We start from the raw sequence: 19,695 nt of genomic DNA, 5'->3' as shown, positions 1-19,695 counted from the left end.
AGATCACTAGGCCTGGGCAGGGTATCCCCTTCCAGATTTAAAGCTACAGACCTACAAAGAACATCTATAGTTTCCTTAAGGTACTACAACTATGGTTGTCCCCGAGACACACTCTATAGGCAGAGAACAGCACTAGAGAGACTAGGCTAAGGTCTCCTTACTAAACAAAATCGTCCCTAAACTATAGCAACCAGCAGAGGTGAAATTAAAATCCTGTCAGAGATGAAGTTTCTGATCAGTACACTATAAAATTAAACAGTGTTTTTTTTTTCCTGGAGATTTTACCTTTCTTCAGAACAGTGAAAAATCTATAGTATGACAACATCAAATGGCTCTACAGTTTGTCAAAAAGTTCAAGCAAACTAAAACAAAACTATTTTTCTAAGGATGAAAAAATGTTCTCATTTTCCTATGCTGAGTGTAAGGATTTTGGGCTTAAAAAAACATATATTCTTACTAAATATAGGAGATGACCACAAGAATGACCTGGACCCATATATTAAGCCTTAAATGGCGTTTCTGCTAAAGTATTATGCAGTGACAGCATACTACCCACAGATACTCAGATACAGGAAATTCAGTGTTTTTATGCAAATCCTACTGACAGAATCCCAAATTGCTTCATAGTTTTACAAATCTACGATCAGATACAATATCTCCGTAACAGTGATACTTAGAATCATTTAAATCATAATGTCAGCATTTGCGTTTTGTTTTGACAATGTGGCTTGGAGGAGCATTTTTTTCTTCTCTCTGTGTGGCGCAGAGAGAGTGAGATTTATTTATAATGAGGACCTATTTCCTGTACTGGCGGAGCAGACCAGCAAGATGTGGAGGATTTTATCAGAGGCTTTACAGAGGCAGCATTTCAACAAGAATTAGGTGTGTTTTTATATAAGATATCTATCTGTTAGGAGTTTTAATTAAAACATTCCCTATCAACATATGAGCAGAATGTTTCCTTCAATATGTCTAGGAATGATCCGCATTGAACCACCGAATATAATATATGAATCCTATATGACTCCGAAATATAATGTTATTTCAGTAGTCCATAGAAATTCTGTTCAAATGAACACCAATAACTACTACTTAAAAAAAATGTGATAAAACTTCTAACTCTAATTACACATATTATGGGTCCAAGTGACAATTGCCATCATATCCATAAAGTTATTTAGGCTGTACTAAAAATCAATTCATTTTACACAAAAAAACTAAGGTAACACGGTGACGTAGCAGCCAGTGCTCTCGCCTTACAATGTTACTCAAATCTCTGCTTGGTCAACATCTGCAGGGAGTCTGCATGTCCTCCCCGTGTCTGCATGGGTTTCCCCCAGGCACTCCAGTTTCCTCACCCCAAAAAACACAGACAAGTCAACCGGCTCCTTTCCAAATTGACCCCAAACTATGATATATGATCTCACTATACTACCTATGAAAAAATATCAGAACCTCTTTTGGACACGATATAAAAACTCCAAAAATCTATTCTGCAGTATGGGAAACTTCATTCATATACATATAGACCTGGGTGACAGGTGGTATCAGTGAATTAATCTAATCTAATTTAAGGTTACTAAATTTCAGGAGAAAATATGACAATTAAACTTACATTTTAGAATATTCCAAAAGGAATATATATAAATTATCCACTGTTCAGAATAATTTAATAAAAACTCCTTTCTACATCTGTACACATATATTTTAAATGCATTTTTTTTCTTCAGCAGAAAAAAATGACACAGTAAGTTAGTTCCTCATTTTACTGCAGGTGTTTCGCGCAGCCACCCGGAAACACCAATAAAAAAATGAATCCCTTGTCAAAGAACCGGACATATCTCGATACAATTTACAATTTAACTCTTTTATTTCTAACTATTTCAAAATTACATCTGCATTTATCTAAAAATCATTAACCATAGGTCTGCAGTATCCGTCTAATTGACTACTTGAGAATAACTAATTTAAAGAAGTAATCTCCTAATAAGAAAGAAGACAAGCTATTTTATGAGGCAGATATACCCAAAGTTTCAACACATACTTTCACAGGTGCCCAGTGACGTAACTAAGGAGCTGTGTAGGTTCTACATTAGGGCCCCCCCCCCAAGAACTCTATACATAGCAATTGATACAGCGCACTAAAACTTGCCAAAGACAACCACAGTGTCAGAGGTGCAAGAAGGGGATTGGGAACAGTGTGTTAAGGATTGCTACTATTCAAAGCATCTATAGAAGTGATTATTACCACTACAGGACCAATAGAGTTAATACTGTGATAGAGGGTGGACCCTTCGGGGCCCCTCTGGACCAAGGGCCCTGGTGTGGCCACTACCTCTGCTCCCCCTATTACTACGTCCCTGCGGGTATCACCTCTCTACCATACATATCACAAGCATGTATTCAATACAACTCTCAATTTACACACATGTGTCAGTTTACACACAATAAATATGAATACATTATAATACATATTATTCTATATTCTTATGAACATTACTATATTTCTGAAATGTTTCTCTTACAGAAAGGCTTATATTAAATGACACATGCATAATTCAGATAATTTTAATGGTCGGTCATCTACAAAAACTCAGTATAACAGATTTTTCCAAAGGTGGCATCTGAAACCAGTTTGTACGTACATAGAATTTATACTGGCGACTTTAGTAAGTGACCGCTCTTATCTGAATTCCATGAGTGTCCTTAATATTAATTTTACTAATCCTCTCTCAGAAATACAGTAAGGATCTTATAACATCGCTGGCGCAACCTATAGACGGAGAACATACATAAAACACACATTACTAGTCAAGATTAACACACAAACAAGACAGACTTGGACATATATAATTCTAATCACCGTTAGACATAGTTCTTTAACCAATTGTATATGGATTGAACTATTATTCCTTCCCCCCCCCCCTCCCCCAAGGGAATGACAGCCCAAGACTAATATACTTTATTATATTCTAACCAAGGATGAACAAAATATTTTTCTTCCAGATATTCTGGCAACACAAAAGTTCACAAATTTCATCTATATTAGGGATTGGGATAGGATTGGGATAGGAAACATTTTGACAATATTTTGACCCATTAATCTAATTTCAGTTTTATACTGTAATTTATTGGCCCTCTATTAAATCTATGTGTCAAATACACATATAAGATATTGCCGTACTAATAGACAATTCTTATCTCGATAAATTATAATTTATATATTTTTCAAATTTATCAACACTATTTTTATCAATAACTAATATTTATCAATAATTCTATAATTCTAATCTCATGAGAACAAAACAAACTTTGTCTAGGGATTTTTCCTTCTACAACCTCACTAAACCCAAACTGTTTCTTAGAATTTAATAACTTTTTTCTTAACCTTACTAATAAAACAGATTATTATTTACAAAACAAACACAGACAAATAATCTAAAACATCTGAATCTTATCTGACATTATAAAAACCTTACAAAAATAAACTATAATAAACCCATTCAAAACCTAAGAAGAACTACAAGTACCCAGAAATCCATACCATATGGTGCCCTGTTCATTTCCCAAATGAACCCTATTTTCTTGCCAAAAGAAAATAATTTATTGAAGTTGATCAGACTTCATATTTGTTAGATTTTTCCCAAAAAATCTATATTTCCCTTAGACCTACTAAGAGAAGTGTAATAGACTTACCAAAAGCCTACCTTCTCCCTAATAAAAAATTTTTTTTAAACTAAGGCCTTTTAAAAACCTTATAATCTATATAATTAAAATTATACTATCAAAAAACACAAACTCCAAAACCGGATTCGTTTTGGTATCAACAGAAATTTCACATAAATAATATAGACACCTCTCTCCTTAAAAAAAATAAAAAGAGAAATATAGTCATATTACTTACGTGAATTCTGAAGAAGACCATCCGCGACGAGCCCTCAGCTGAAAGGAGTCGTATCTATATAAGTTCATGTCAGATATCAGATGCTTTAGACTACTTCATTTCCTGGTGCCAGGACATAAAATGGTTAACAGAACACACAGACAGAGAAGATGTGAGCACAAATTATGCTAGTTCTTTACTACAGTTGCTTTCCTTATATCCTACTCAATACAGGATTTTGCTCATGCGCAGTATATCATCATATGTCACCATAATTACAGAAAGTCATGTGATTTACGAGAATTAACACAGTTCAATGATCACGTGGAAAACATGTTATTTATGACCTTCCAGGTGTCCCCATTTGGGGCACTTATGGGTTTTGCCCAGCAAGAAGAATTTGGCTATTCTCTATTCCATGCAGCCAGCTCTTCCTGCACAGATGTGTGTGGGTGGCTGATTGTTCTATAGACACATTAATATCACATTGATCAGATACATGTATGCTTGTATATGAAATTGATCTATATACTAATATATATATATATACATATATATACATATATACCTACATATCCTTTCAGTGTCCTTCATAGCCTGGGGGCTAAAACAAAACACATATATATGTTAGAATGGCCCAGTCAAAGTCCAGATCTAAATCCAACCGAGAATCTGTGGCAAGATCTGAAAACTGCTGTTCACAAACGCTGTCCATCTAATCTGACTGAGCTGGAGCTGTTTTGTAAAGAAGAATGGGCAAGGATTTCAGTCTCTAGATGTGCAAAGCTGGTAGAGACATACCCTAAAACACTGGCAGCTGTAATTGCAGCAAAAGGTGGTTCTACAAAGTATTGACTCAGGGGGCTGAATAATTACGCACGCCCCACTTTGCAGTTATTTATTTGTAAAAAATGTTTGGAATCATGTATGATTTTCGATCCACTTCTCACATGTACACCACTTTGTATTGGTCTTTCACGTGGAATTCCCCAAAAAATGGATGCATGTTTGTGGCAGTAATGTGACAAAATGTGGAAAACTTCAAGGGGGCCGAATACTTTTGCAACCCACTGTATAAGTAAATACTTGCTCTACTTACATAACAGATGTATTGCACTGTCCATGTTTTGATTTTAGTGATTCTTCTATAGTAAAAAAAAGAGAAAATACTTTGTAGGATTCTCCATTTTAACTGTGTCTATCTTTAAGCCAATCCTGATGTCATTTCCTCCCTTACTCTCCTCTTCCTGATCGTGTATGCATTGCCCGCCCTCCTCCCAGTCTTCAGGCACTCCCACTCAGGTCTGCAATAGAAAGTGCATTGTCTCAGCATGAGAAATATTGGCCAATTAGAGAGGAACAGAGGCGTGGGAGGGTAAAACCGGAGGGAAAGAGGTTTCAGCCAATCAGGCTGCATTAGTTATGTCTGAGGGGAAGTAGAAAAGCAAAAAAGGACAACCAGCATGCCCTGCAACTTCCTTTGTGTACCAAATTTTGTGTGTACCAAATAAGAGTCAGGTAAACTGGGGAATGATCATTTATCAACAAGAAAAGTAAGTGATTTTAACTTTTGTATTGCCTGGTTAGCATCCTAATGACTTATTTACCAGATAAAAATAAAGAATTGATTCTTCATTTTATGTCCAACAGTTACACTTTAAGGCAATTTAACCACAACAAAGTACAGGCACAATACCGGTTTGAACAGTAATGGCAGGGGTGAGGAGAGTCGATGCTTGGAAAGTGTGATAACAGCCAGCCGGATTTCTGGTAATTGTAGTCAAATCACTGAGCTGTTCGCTGGCCGCGGATGATTTGGCAAAGCGTTACATCAATGCTCTTTGCAGCACTTACGGATTAAGCTTGTTTGTGTTGCGAAGCCGCCTAAACGCAGCTGATAGGCTGAAGCTGCACCGTGCCTACTTAATTAGCTCGCAGAATCCCACGTGCAAATTGCCGTTTTCACAGCGCGGCCGGGCAGCGGACAATTACTATCTCAGCCATTCACGTGCGGACAAAAGAATGGAGGAAAATTACCGCTTATATGCTTACGCCTGTCAGACTGCTTTCCGGAACTGGGGAAAAAAAACATCACCCCTGATTACCGTGATTGATAAATGGAGATTACAGCAACTGGGAATGAGAAAACAGCACCAAACCGTGCTTTCATTAGCAGGACCAGAGACGCCTATGCGAGGCTCAGTAGGAGAGTTTTCTTAAAGGAACACAGAGGTGATGTGATATTGGAAAATTGTATACTCACCTTCGGTAATTTTCCTTTCCTGGTGTTTCTCCATGGCAGCATACTCATGGGGTAAAGTCCCTCCCCTTTTGCCCTGTTAGGACGTCCCTAGATTTTAAAAAGCCCCTTCCCCTCCATAACCATATTCTGGCATAACTAGTACGAGCCGAAAGCCCAGGGTGGGCCGTATGCTGCCATGGAGAAACACCAGGAAAGGAAAATTACCGAAGGTGAGTATACAATTTTCCAATTCCCTGGTGTTTTCCATGGCATCATACTCATGGGTAATAACTAGACAAAATCCATAGGGTGGGATGCATAAACTAAACAATTTTATTATCACATCATACACTTTAGATGGCAGAATCAATTGTGGAGGAAATTACTTTCTTTCCAAAATCCACTGTCGTTAGCCTAGCTGGGTCTACCCAATAATGTTTCAAGAAGGTATGACCAGATGCCCAACTAGCTGCCTTACAAACCGTTTGAAGGGATACTTTCCCATATGATGCCCAAGAGGACGAGATACTTCTCGTGGTATGAGCTGTAATGTCCTGCGGAGGCTGAAGGCTATTAGCCTTATAAGCCTTTTGTATTAGTGATACCACCCATCTGGCAATCGTCCTTGTGGGTGCAGGCTTTCCTTTTCAATAGCCAGATGGTATCACAAACATTCTATCAGAGTCTCTGAAGAGTTTAGTTCTTTCTAGATAGTCTTTGATAGTGGATGGCAGATCTAAAGGATGTAGCACCAGAGGCTCTTCCTGTAGCTTAAAACTTGGTAGTACCCACTCTTGATTGAAGTGGAATACTGTGGATACTTTTGGCAAAAAGGTAGTTATTGGGTACAAGACAACTCTATCCTCATAGATGATGAGATGAGGTTCCTTACAACCTAGTGCCTGTAGCTCTGACATTCTTCTTCCAGACGTTATGGCCACCAAAAAGGCAGTTTTCTGTGTTAGATTTTGAAGAGAAATAGTCTCTTTGGACATCATAGAGTCTTTCGTAATAAAGTCTAATACCAAGGGTAAATCCCACTTAGGAAACCGAGGTTTCAAAGGTGGCCTATTCTTAATTGCTGCCCTAAAAAACTGTTTTATCATACAATCCTGTGACCATTGTATACCAGAGATTGATGAAATAGCTGACACTTGGGCTCTCAATGTTGAGTACACCAAACCCAATTTCAAGCCTTTATCCAAAAAGGCCAACAGATCAGTTACTTTATAAGATTTCAAGGAAAACTTATTTTCTTCTGCAAAGTTAACAACTTTTTTCCAAACTCTGTTATAATTTTGCTGAGTAGTTGGCTTTTTTGCACTCAGAAGAGTATCTATTACTTCAGCTGCACAGCCTGCTTTTCTTAGTCTCCTCCTCTCAAAATCCAAGCCATTAGTCTCAGAGGCCGAGGATTCAGATGTGTGAAAGCTCCCTGCAACAGCAGATCTTGAAATTCCTGAAGAGGCCATGGTTCCTGAACCGCCATCTGTAATAATAACGGAAACCATGGCCTCCTTGGCCAGAACAGGATTATTGCTAGAACTGACAGATTGTAAAGTCTCAGTTTTTGCAGAAACTTGAAGATTAGGGGTACCGGCGGGTACGCATATGCCACTTTGAAAGTCCACGGCTGAGTCAGTGCGTCCACTGCTAGAGCTTATGGATCTGGAAACCGTGAAAAATATCTGGGAAGTTTGTGATTCTGTGCCGATGCAAACAGATCTATTTCCGGCAATGTCCACTTGTTCACTAACCTCTGAAATACTACTGGATTCAGTGACCACTCGTTGTTGTCTAACAAATGTCTGGATAGGAAGTCGGCTTGAGTGTTCTGAACTCCCGGAAGGTAAAGTCAGGGCCGAGCCTGGGCGGGTGCTGCGGGTGCATCGCACCCAGGCGCCTGTCTCCGACAGGCGCCGCCCAGCCTCTGCTCACCCCATCTGGCCGCCGCTCTCTCCCTCCCTTCCTCCCCCCCTGTAGCCGCCGCCGCTGCGTCAGACCTCGATCAGGCGGCGACCAATAGTGCGGGCGCTAGGACCCAGCGCCCGCACTGATATGCGGAAGTGACATCACTTCCGCATATAGAGCGGGTGCGTCCGGCGCCCGCACTTACTGGTCGGGTCGCCGCTGATCTTGAGGTCTGCTGAGTGCTGGCTGACTGACTGCCAGGTAAGGGGGGAGCAGCGGCGGCTAGAGGGGGGCTCCCTGTCACTCGCTCACCAATGGGGCTCCCTGTCACTCACTAACGGGTCTCCTTGTCACTCACTCACTAATGGGGCTCCCTGTCACTCACTAACGGGTCTCCTTGTCACTCACTCACTAATGGGGCTCCCTGTCACTCGCTCACTAATGGGGCTCCCTGTCACTCACTCACTAATGGGGCTCCCTGTCACTCACTCACTAATGGGGCTCCCTGTCACTCACTCACTAATGGGGCTCCCTGTCACTCACTAATGGCGCTCCCTGTCACTCGCTCACTAACGGGTCTCCCTGTCACTCACTCACTAATGGGTCTCCCTGTCACTCACTCACTAATGGGGCTCCCTGTCACTCACTCACTAATGGGGCTCCCTGTCACTCACTCACTAATGGGGCTCCCTGTCACTCACTAATGGCGCTCCCTGTCACTCGCTCACTAATGGGGCTCCCTGTCACTCGCTCACTAATGGGGCTCCCTGTCACTCACTAATGGGGCTCCCTGTCACTCGCTCACTAATGGGGCTCCCTGTCACTCACTCACTAATGAGGCTCCCTGTCACTCACTAATGGGGCTCCCTGTCACTCACTAATGGGGCTCCCTGTCACTCGCTCACTAACGGGGCTCCCTGTCACTCGCTCACTAATGGCGCTCCCTGTCACTCACTCACTAATGGCGCTCCCTGTCACTCGCTCACTAATGGGGCTCCCTGTCACTCGCTCACTAATGGGGCTCCCTGTCACTCGCTCACTAATGGGGCTCCCTGTCACTCGCTCACTAACGGTGCTCCCTGTCATTCGCTCACTAACGGCGCTCCCTGTCACTCGCTCACTAACGGCGCTCCCTGTCACTCACTCACTAACGGCGCTCCCTGTCACTCGCTCACTAACGGGTCTCCCTGTCACTCGCTCACTAATGGGGTTCCCTGTCACTCACTCACTAATGGCGCTCCCTGTCACTCACTCACTAATGGGTCTCCCTGTCACTCACTCACTAATGGGGCTCCCTGTCACTCACTCACTAATGGGGCTCCCTGTCACTCGCTCACTAATGGGGCTCCCTGTCACTCGCTCACTAACGGGTCTCCCTGTCACTCGCTCACTAATGGGGTTCCCTGTCACTCACTCACTAATGGGGCTCCCTGTCACTCACTCACTAATGAGGCTCCCTGTCACTCACTCACTAATGGGGCTCCCTGTCACTCACTCACTAATGGGGCTCCCTGTCACTCGCTCACTAATGGGGCTCCCTGTCACTCGCTCACTAATGGGGCTCCCTGTCACTCACTCACTAATGGGGCTCCCTGTCACTCGCTCACTAATGGGGCTCCCTGTCACTCACTCACTAATGGGGCTCCCTGTCACTCACTAATGGCGCTCCCTGTCACTCGCTCACTAATGGGGCTCCCTGTCACTCGCTCACTAATGGGGCTCCCTGTCACTCACTAATGGGGCTCCCTGTCACTCGCTCACTAATGGGGCTCCCTGTCACTCGCTCACTAACGGGGCTCCCTGTCACTCGCTCACTAATGGGGCTCCCTGTCACTCGCTCACTAATGGCGCTCCCTGTCACTCGCTCACTAATGGCGCTCCCTGTCACTCGCTCACTAATGGGGCTCCCTGTCACTCGCTCACTAATGGGGCTCCCTGTCACTCGCTCACTAATGGGGCTCCCTGTCACTCGCTCACTAACGGTGCTCCCTGTCATTCGCTCACTAACGGCGCTCCCTGTCACTCGCTCACTAACGGCGCTCCCTGTCACTCGCTCACTAACGGGGCTCCCTGTCACTCGCTCACTAACGGCGCTCCCTGTCACTCGCTCACTAACGGCGCTCCCTGTCACTCGCTCACTAACGGGTCTCCCTGTCACTCGCTCACTAACGGGTCTCCCTGTCACTCGCTCACTAACGGGTCTCCCTGTCACTCGCTCACTAACGGGTCTCCCTGTCACTCGCTCACTAACGGGTCTCCCTGTCACTCGCTCACTAACGGGTCTCCCTGTCACTCGCTCACTAACGGGTCTCCCTGTCACTCGCTCACTAACGGGTCTCCCTGTCACTCGCTCACTAACGGGTCTCCCTGTCACTCGCTCACTAACGGGTCTCCCTGTCACTCGCTCACTAACGGGTCTCCCTGTCACTCGCTCACTAACGGGTCTCCCTGTCACTCGCTCACTAACGGGTCTCCCTTTCACTCGCTCACTAACGGGTCTCCCTGTCACTCGCTCACTAACGGGTCTCCCTGTCACTCGCTCACTAACGGGTCTCCCTGTCACTCGCTCACTAACGGGTCTCCCTGTCACTCGCTCACTAACGGGTCTCCCTGTCACTCGCTCACTAACGGGTCTCCCTGTTACTCGCTCACTAACGGGTCTCCCTGTTACTCGCTCACTAACGGGTCTCCCTGTCACTCGCTCACTAACGGGTCTCCCTGTCACTCGCTCACTGGCTGTTTGTCATTATGTGCATTTACTGGTGAAAAGCTGTCTCTTATGTGCATTTGCTGGTGAAAAGCGGTCTCTTTTTATGTGCATTTGCTGGTGAAAAGCGGTCTTTTTATGTGCATTTACTGGTGAAAAGCGGTCTTTTTATGTGCATTTACTGGGGAAAAGCGGTCTTTTTATGTGCATTTACTGGGGAAAAGCGGTCTTTTTATGTGCATTTACTGGGGAAAAGCTGTCTCTCATGTGCATTTACTGATGAAAGGCTGTCTGTCATTACGTGCATTTACTGGTGAAACGCTGTCTCTTATGTGCATTTAGTGTGGAAATTTTGTCAGTAAAAAATCTTTTCTCAGTAAATTTTTAGGTGTTTGTCAGTAAAAAAATAACGTGAAAGGTTGGCAACACTGGCTGGCGGCGCAACGGGAAAGATACAGGCAGCCCACCTCACGCTTGGGCTTGGTGGGGGGAGGTGCCAACAGCGAGCGGAAGTAGGGTGGCCGCAGGCAGCCAGAAGTACGCAGTGTGTGACTGCGTCGCACTCGCAGAGCCTCTCAGCGTGAGTCAGTCCAGAGACTAGCAGACTCGCAGGCAGCCAAAGCCAGCCAGGAGCAAGCTCATGGTAGAGGGGTAAGAATGGGGTATCACATGCATGCGTAAAGAGGTGGAAGGTGTGGGTGTGATTAGGCAGGACATGGGTGTGGTTATGTGGTTGGGCGCGGTTAATTTAACCACTCCCATAGGCGCCAGAAAAAATCTTGCACCCAGGTGCCAGGCACCCCAGGCTCACCCCTGTCTGTCATTACGTGCATTTACTGGTGAAACGCTGTCTCTTATGTGCATTTAGTGTGGAAATTTTGTCAGTAAAAAATCTTTTCTCAGTAAATTTTTAGGTGTTTGTCAGTAAAAAAAATAACGTGAAAGGTTGGCAACACTGGCTGGCGGCGCAACGGGAAAGATACAGGCAGCCCACCTCACGCTTGGGCTTGGTGGGGGGAGGTGCCAACAGCGAGCGGAAGTAGGGTGGCCGCAGGCAGCCAGAAGTACGCAGTGTGTGACTGCGTCGCACTCGCAGAGCCTCTCAGCGTGAGTCAGTCCAGAGACTAGCAGACTCGCAGGCAGCCAAAGCCAGCCAGGAGCAAGCTCATGGTAGAGGGGTAAGAATGGGGTATCACATGCATGCGTAAAGAGGTGGAAGGTGTGGGTGTGATTAGGCAGGACATGGGTGTGGTTATGTGGTTGGGCGCGGTTAATTTAACCACTCCCATAGGCGCCAGAAAAAATCTTGCACCCAGGTGCCAGGCACCCCAGGCTCACCCCTGGGTAAAGTGCTGAAATATCCTGTAGATACCTCTCTGCTAATATCATTATTGGAAGGACTTCCTGCATTAATTTCCTGCTGTGTGTCCCCCCTTGTTTCTTCACATACGATACTGCTGAGACGTTGTCCATTTTCAACAACACCGACTTCCATTTTATTAGCGGAAGAAAATGCCTCAATGCTTGATGTGCGGCTCTGAGTTCTATCACATTTGAAACAGTATCTTGGATCGGATGGCTCCAAAGACCTTGCGCCACCTCGTTTTTGTATACCGCTCCCCATCCTGAAGCACTTGCGTCTGATACTATTATTTGCCACTGTGGTTGAAGAAGGGAATGACAGTTTTCCAGATTGTAGCTGTCTAGCCACCAAGTCAGTGACTCCCTCACTTCCCTTGAAATATAAATTTTCTGATTGAAATCGTCGTTTTTCCATTGCTGGAGAAAAGATAACTGAAGCGGTCTTAGATGCCAGTGCGCCCATTTGACCATTTTGATCGTTGACGACATGAGGCCCAGAACTCTCATACACAATCTCGCTGATATCGAGTGAAGCTGGTAAACTGATCGAATCGTCTTCTGGACTAGCTTTATTTTCTGTTCTGGTAGAGATATCGTACCTTGGACTGTGTCGAATATTGCCCTTAAAAATATCATCCTCTGAACCGGTTGGAGTTGACTTTTTTGAAAATGTATTATCCATCCAAAGCTTTGAAGTATATTCATAACTAAATTTCGGTGCTCCACAAGCTTGTCTTTTGAAGGCGCCAAGACCAGAATATCGTCCAGATAATGTAGAATTTGAATGCCTCGTAATCTTATGATGGCTATCACTGTAAGTAGAACCTTTGAGAAAGTCCTTGGAGAAGTTGCCAGGCCAAATGGCAGACAAACAAATTGAAGATGAAGATGGCCTACTGAAAAACGCAGAAACTTTTGGAATCTGGGATCTATGGGAATGTGAAAGTAGGCATCTTTTAGATCTATTGAGCACATCCAATGTTTTGGTTGTACCGCCATAGCTATGGTTTGCAGGCTTTCCATCTTGAACTTTGGAATTAATATGAACTGATTTAGACTTTTTAAATTTAACACTGGTCTCAAACCCCCTGTTTTTTTCTTGATTAAGAAAATTGAGGAGTAATAACCCTGGTTTCTTTCTGCCACAGGCACTTGTACCACTGCTTTTTGCTGTATAAGATCTGACACATAATTTACTAGATCCAAAAGTTTTTGCTTGTTTTTTGGAATTTTTGTAGACACTATTCTTGTTTTTGGCGGTTGTCTCTTGAACATCCATGCGTGTCCGACATTGATTGTCCTCAGAATCCAAGGGTTCTTTACTGAACCTGCCCACACCTCCCTGAAATGGGACAATCTTGCTCCCACTGGAAAGACGTGGACAGGCATACTTTCAAAAAGATTTTCTTGCTTCCGGAAGAATGTTAGTAGGTCTTGACTTGTTAACCTTATTAAAGGGTCCTTGATTTGATCTCCAATTCCTTCTGTACTCCTTTCCTGGCCTGTAAGATCTGGCTTCAGAAAACTTTCCGGTATGTTGTCTTCTGAACTGGGAAAACCTCTGTCTTCTAAACCTCCTGTCCTGGGGAATCAACCCTGATTTCCCCGTGACCCTGGTGATCGCTTCATCCATTTTAGATCCAAAGAGGTTTTTTCCATCAAAGGGAATCTTTGTCCAGGCCTGTTTAGAGTTTGGATCCGCCGACCATGGTTTCAACCAAAGGAATCTTCTGGCCATAACCGAATACAACATAGCTCTACTGGAAGTTCTGACGATGTCAATACTTGCTGCCCCAACAAACCCTGCTGCCAACTTAAGGTCACTTAATGAATCAATTATTTGTTCTCTACTCTTTCCAGAATATACATCCTCTTGGATTTCACTTAGCCACACTTTAATAGCCTTAGCTACAGATGTTAGAGAAACTGCCGCTCTAGCTCCTTCTCGTACAGAAAGAAAATTTCTTTTGAGTTCCTGGTCTATTTGTCTTTCCATTACATCTCTAAAGAACACGGAATCTTCTAGTGGCAACGTTACATTTCTGACTATCTTCATTACAGAAGCATCTACAATTGGGTTGTTTTGAAACAAAACAGCATCATCTTCCTCAAGAGGATACAACTTTTGGAATCTATTTTTAAGAGAAGGTTTTTTAACTGTCTTTGTCCACTCTTCCAACACGACATCTCTGACTTCCTCCAACAATGGGAAGGCTTCAGTAGACTTACTCAAATGCTTATAGTATCTTATCTTCTTTTGTTTTGGTGAGGACATATTTCCTTGCCACTTGATGGCCTTTTTAACCTGATCCACAAACCCAGGAATGAATGCAAAATCTACATCATCATCCTCTTGTGAATAATCTGAGTCTTCGGACACTGATGAATCCTCATAAGATCTTTCCTTTTTTTACTTACCAAAACCTTACCTATTTGAACTTGCACTTGCCCCTGCAACTGCCTCCTTTTGCTCTCTCTTATGTTTCCCCATTTTGCAGCTGTAGAAATAACAATAAAACATCCTGAGCATGATGTTCCTTCCTGGCTAACTAGTGTATTATGCACATGATAAACCTGTAAAGTGAAGCAATTACCTAGAACGCTGTGAAGTATAGCGTATCCAGCCGGTTGCCAGTCGCGTCTACTAATGCCCCAGCCGGTCCCCGGTCCTTTCTGCTTCCAGAAACGCCACCGAGAAGGACTGGTGCCCTATAAGGACGCGGAAAAACACCTTTCCGCTTCCTGAGCTTCTGCCCTTAACCAAAATGGCCGAAACCAGACTTCCTCCCTAATTGAACAAATAACATCAGATCTCGCGCGCGAGACTCACCGTCTGTACGGAACTCCGTCCTGGATGAAAGAACCTCTTACCTGGCACCCTGACGTTTAAACCGCTCCCCATGAACGCCTCCACACACTCGCCGGCCACTCACATATCCAGGTACGACAGGACCACGAACTCCACAATTCTTATATTTACGCTAATACTCTTAGTATTGCGCTGTCATTAAGAGTAAAGCTACAGCTGCGGGGAGACCACTATGTTCTTTAAACATATAGTGTGGCTTGCAGGAGTATTTTACATCGCGCCCCAGAGAGCAAACTAGAGGGGGCTCCACACCTTCATCGGAGCATTTAGCTACCTAAGGTGCGGACCTCAATGGGAGAGTCAGAACCCACTGGTCGCCGCCTCTTTTAGAGACGGAGGTAAGGTATTAATATCTAGGAACACTTAACTCAGGCTGAAGGCGAGGAAAAACAAAAGAATATGGTTATGGAGGGGAAGGGGCTTTTTAAAATCTAGGGACGTCCTAACAGGGCAAAAGGGGAGGGACTTTACCCCATGAGTATGATGCCATGGAAAACACCAGGGAATAATGAGATAGACATGGGTATGTACAGTGCCAAGCACACAAATAACTATGCTGTGTTCCTTTTTTTCTTTCTATGCCTGAAAAAGTAAAAAAAAAATCAGGTATGCAAGTGAAAGTTTCTGTCTGGGTCCCGACTGGACCGGACTGTAGCATAACCATCATTGATAAGGAATTACAACCATAAAACACTTTCCTGTCAGTAAATGGCTTCTGAGTACAGGAAAGAGAAAAAAAAAGGGTCAATAGTTCATAGATTTGACCTCTGGCATACTTCAATGAAGGGGTCATTGAGCAGAGACATTGAAACAGTAAAAACTAGATTTAAATATAAAATAGACTATGGGACATCTAGAAAAGTGATTTTTAGGAGAAGGAGGCTAAATATCATTGTTTATGTCATCCGTTTATTTTTACCTCAGATGTCCTTTAAAAGAAACCCAAGATGAAACTAAACTGATGAGATAGATAATTGTATCTATCCTCCTACTCCTAAAAACAACTTTTTTCAGAACCCTGTAGTTTTATTTTCTGTGAGTGAGCTAAGAAAATGTGGTATTGTCTCATACTGCCTACTGCTACTGCTTATAGAGCACGCCTTAGTGGCTGCAGCTCTGGCCTAACACTGCTACTGCCTGTAGAGCACCCCCTAGTGGTTGCAGCTCTGGCCTTACACTACTACTGCCTATAGAGCGCCCCTAGTGGCTGCAGCTCTGGCCTAACACTGCTACTGCCTATAGAGAGCGCCCCCTAGTCGCTGCAGCTCTGGCCTAACACTACTACTGCCTATAGAGCACCCCCTAGTGGCTGCAGCTCTGGCCTAACACTGCTACTGCCTATAGAGCACCCCCTAGTGGCTGCAGCTCTGGCCTAACACTGCTACTGCCTATAGAGCGCCCCCTAGTGGCTGCAGCTCCGGCCTAACACTGCTTCTGCCTATAGAGCGCCCCTAGTGGCTGCAGCTCCGGCCTAACACTGCTTCTGCCTATAGAGCGCCCCTAGTGGCTGCAGCTCCGGCCTAACACTGCTACTGCCTATAGAGCACCCCCTAGTGGCTGCAGCTCTGGCCTAACACTGCTACTGCCTATAGAGCGCCCCTAGTGGCTGCAGCTCTGGCCGAACACTGCTACTGCCTATAGAGCGCCCCCTAGTGGCTGCAGCTCTGGCCTAACACTGCTACTGCCTATAGAGTGCCCCCTAGTGGCTGTAGCTCCGGCCTAACACTGCTACTGCCTATAGAGCGCCACTAGTGGCTGCAGCTCTGGCCTAACACTGCTACTGCCTATAGAGCGCCCCCTAGTGGCTGCAGCTCTGGCCTAACACTGCTACTGCCTATAGAGCGCCCCTAGTGGCTGCAGCTCCGGCCTAACACTGCTACTGCCTATAGAGCGCCCCTAGTGGCTGCAGCTCCGGCCTAACACTGCTACTGCCTATAGAGCTCCCCTAGTGGCTGCAGCTCTGGCCTAACACTGCTACTGCCTATAGAGCGCCCCTAGTGGCTGCAGCTCTGGCCTAACACTGCTATTGCCTATAGAGCGCCCCCTAGTGGCTGCAGCTCTGGCCTAACACTGCTACTGCCTATAGAGTGCCCCTAGTGGCTGCAGCTCTGGCCTAACACTGCTACTGCCTAAAGAGCGCCCCCTAGTGGCTGCAGCTCTGGCCTAACACTGCTACTGCCTATAGAGCGCCCCCTAGTGGCTGCAGCTCTGGCCTAACACTGCTACTGCCTATAGAGCGCCCCTAGTGGCTGCAGCTCTGGCCTAACACTGCTACTGCCTATAGAGCGCCCCCTAGTGGCTGCAGCTCTGGCCTAACACTGCTACTGCCTATAGAGCACCCCCTAGTGGCTGCAGCTCTGGCCTAACACTGCTACTGCCTATAGAGCACCCCCTAGTGGCTGCAGCTCTGGCCTAACACTGCTACTGCCTATAGAGTGCCCCCTAGTGGCTGCAGCTCTGGCCTAACACTGCTACTGCCTAAAGAGCGCCCCCTAGTGGCTGCAGCTCTGGCCTAACACTGCTACTGCCTATAGAGCGCCCCCTAGTGGCTGCAGCTCTGGCCTAACACTGCTACTGCCTATAGAGCGCCCCTAGTGGCTGCAGCTCTGGCCTAACACTGCTACTGCCTATAGAGCGCCCCCTAGTGGCTGCAGCTCTGGCCTAACACTGCTACTGCCTATAGAGCGCTCCTAGTGGCTGCAGCTCTGGCCTAACACTGCTACTGCCTATAGAGCGCCCCCTAGTGGCTGCAGCTCTGGCCTAACACTGCTATTGCCTATAGAGCGCCCCCTAGTGGCTGCAGCTCTGGCCTAACACTGCTACTGCCTATAGAGTGCCCCTAGTGGCTGCAGCTCTGGCCTAACACTGCTACTGCCTAAAGAGCGCCCCCTAGTGGCTGCAGCTCTGGCCTAACACTGCTACTGCCTATAGAGCGCCCCCTAGTGGCTGCAGCTCTGGCCTAACACTGCTACTGCCTATAGAGCGCCCCTAGTGGCTGCAGCTCTGGCCTAACACTGCTACTGCCTATAGAGCGCCCCCTAGTGGCTGCAGCTCTGGCCTAACACTGCTACTGCCTATAGAGCACCCCCTAGTGGCTGCAGCTCTGGCCTAACACTGCTACTGCCTATAGAGCACCCCCTAGTGGCTGCAGCTCTGGCCTAACACTGCTACTGCCTATAGAGTGCCCCTAGTGGCTGCAGCTCTGGCCTAACACTGCTACTGCCTAAAGAGCGCCCCCTAGTGGCTGCAGCTCTGGCCTAACACTGCTACTGCCTATAGAGCGCCCCCTAGTGGCTGCAGCTCTGGCCTAACACTGCTACTGCCTATAGAGCACGCCCTAGTGGCTGCAGCTCTGGCCTAACACTGCTACTGCCTATAGAGCGCCCCCTAGTGGCTGCAGCTCTGGCCTAACACTGCTACTGCCTATAGAGCGCCCCTAGTGGCTGCAGCTCTGGCCTAACACTGCTACTGCCTATAGAGCGCCCCCTAGTGGCTGCAGCTCTGGCCTAACACTGCTACTGCCTATAGAGCGCTCCTAGTGGCTGCAGCTCTGGCCTAACACTGCTACTGCCTATAGAGCGCCCCCTAGTGGCTGCAGCTCTGGCCTAACACTGCTATTGCCTATAGAGCACGCCCTAGTGGCTGCAGCTCTGGCCTAACACTGCTACTGCCTATAGAGCACGCCTTGGTGGATGCAGCTCTGGCGATTTGAGTCCGCTAGTAGAGATGTTGCAAACATAGAATTTTCTTTTAGCAAACAGCGAACGCGAACTTTCCGAAAATTTTTTGCAAACATGCGAATCTGGCAAACCGTCATAGACTTCAATGGGCCAGCGAATTTTAAAACCTACAAAGACAGTTTCTGGCCACAAAAGTGATGAAAACGTTGTTTCAAGGGGTTCAACACCTGGACTGTAGTGCTGCTCATCCGGATTCCGGATATTCGGGTAACCCGGATATCCGAACTTTTTTCAGCTATCCGACCGGCTTCGGATTCCGGATACCTGGGCCCAAATCCGGATAGCTATCTGCGGATATTTGGTCGCATACCCGGATATTCGCGGATATCCGGATCCGAATACTGTAACTAAGGAGATGACATCATTGAGCCAATCAGAGGGCTCCCAGCCTAAGCCCTGGCACCCAATCACAGAAGGGAACCTTGGCCAGCCCCCCTGTGTGACTGCTCAGTTACTGAGAGACATGTTGCAGTGCTGCTGGCCTAGCAAGTGCTGTACACAGTGATAAACCTTAAGCTGTTCAGTGATTAACACCTTCACTATCACTACACTGTTGTTGTATTGTTAATTAACTTGATTTCATTGTGTGACAGTCAGAGTGTGTGCTGTGCTCCAGTGCTGCAGGCAGTGTCTGTGTGTGTGATGTGCACAGACCAGGCCAGCTGCTGCCTGCTGGCCACCTATTAGCCTTAGGGTATGTACAGACATACGATAACGATCGTTCGTTCTGAACGACGAACGATGTTAAAGGAGGTATCGGCCGATGATCGTTTAAAGAAAGGCCACTTTGAACATCGTTCGTGTACGAACGATCTTGGAACGAGCGTTGCGTGCGCAACATGATTTATAAACTGATTTCAAACACAAGTGTCAAAAAGAACTGTTTGAGCATGTGCAAAGCTTTGAGAACGAACGATCAACGACCGATCGTTGTACAGACATTACTTTTTGAACGATGGTCGTTGGAAAAGATCTGGCAGA

The sequence above is a fragment of the Hyperolius riggenbachi genome, chromosome 11 (assembly GCF_040937935.1).
Source record: "Hyperolius riggenbachi isolate aHypRig1 chromosome 11, aHypRig1.pri, whole genome shotgun sequence".
Taxonomy (NCBI): Eukaryota; Metazoa; Chordata; class Amphibia; order Anura; family Hyperoliidae; genus Hyperolius; species Hyperolius riggenbachi.
This window is presented reverse-complemented; position numbering follows the sequence as displayed.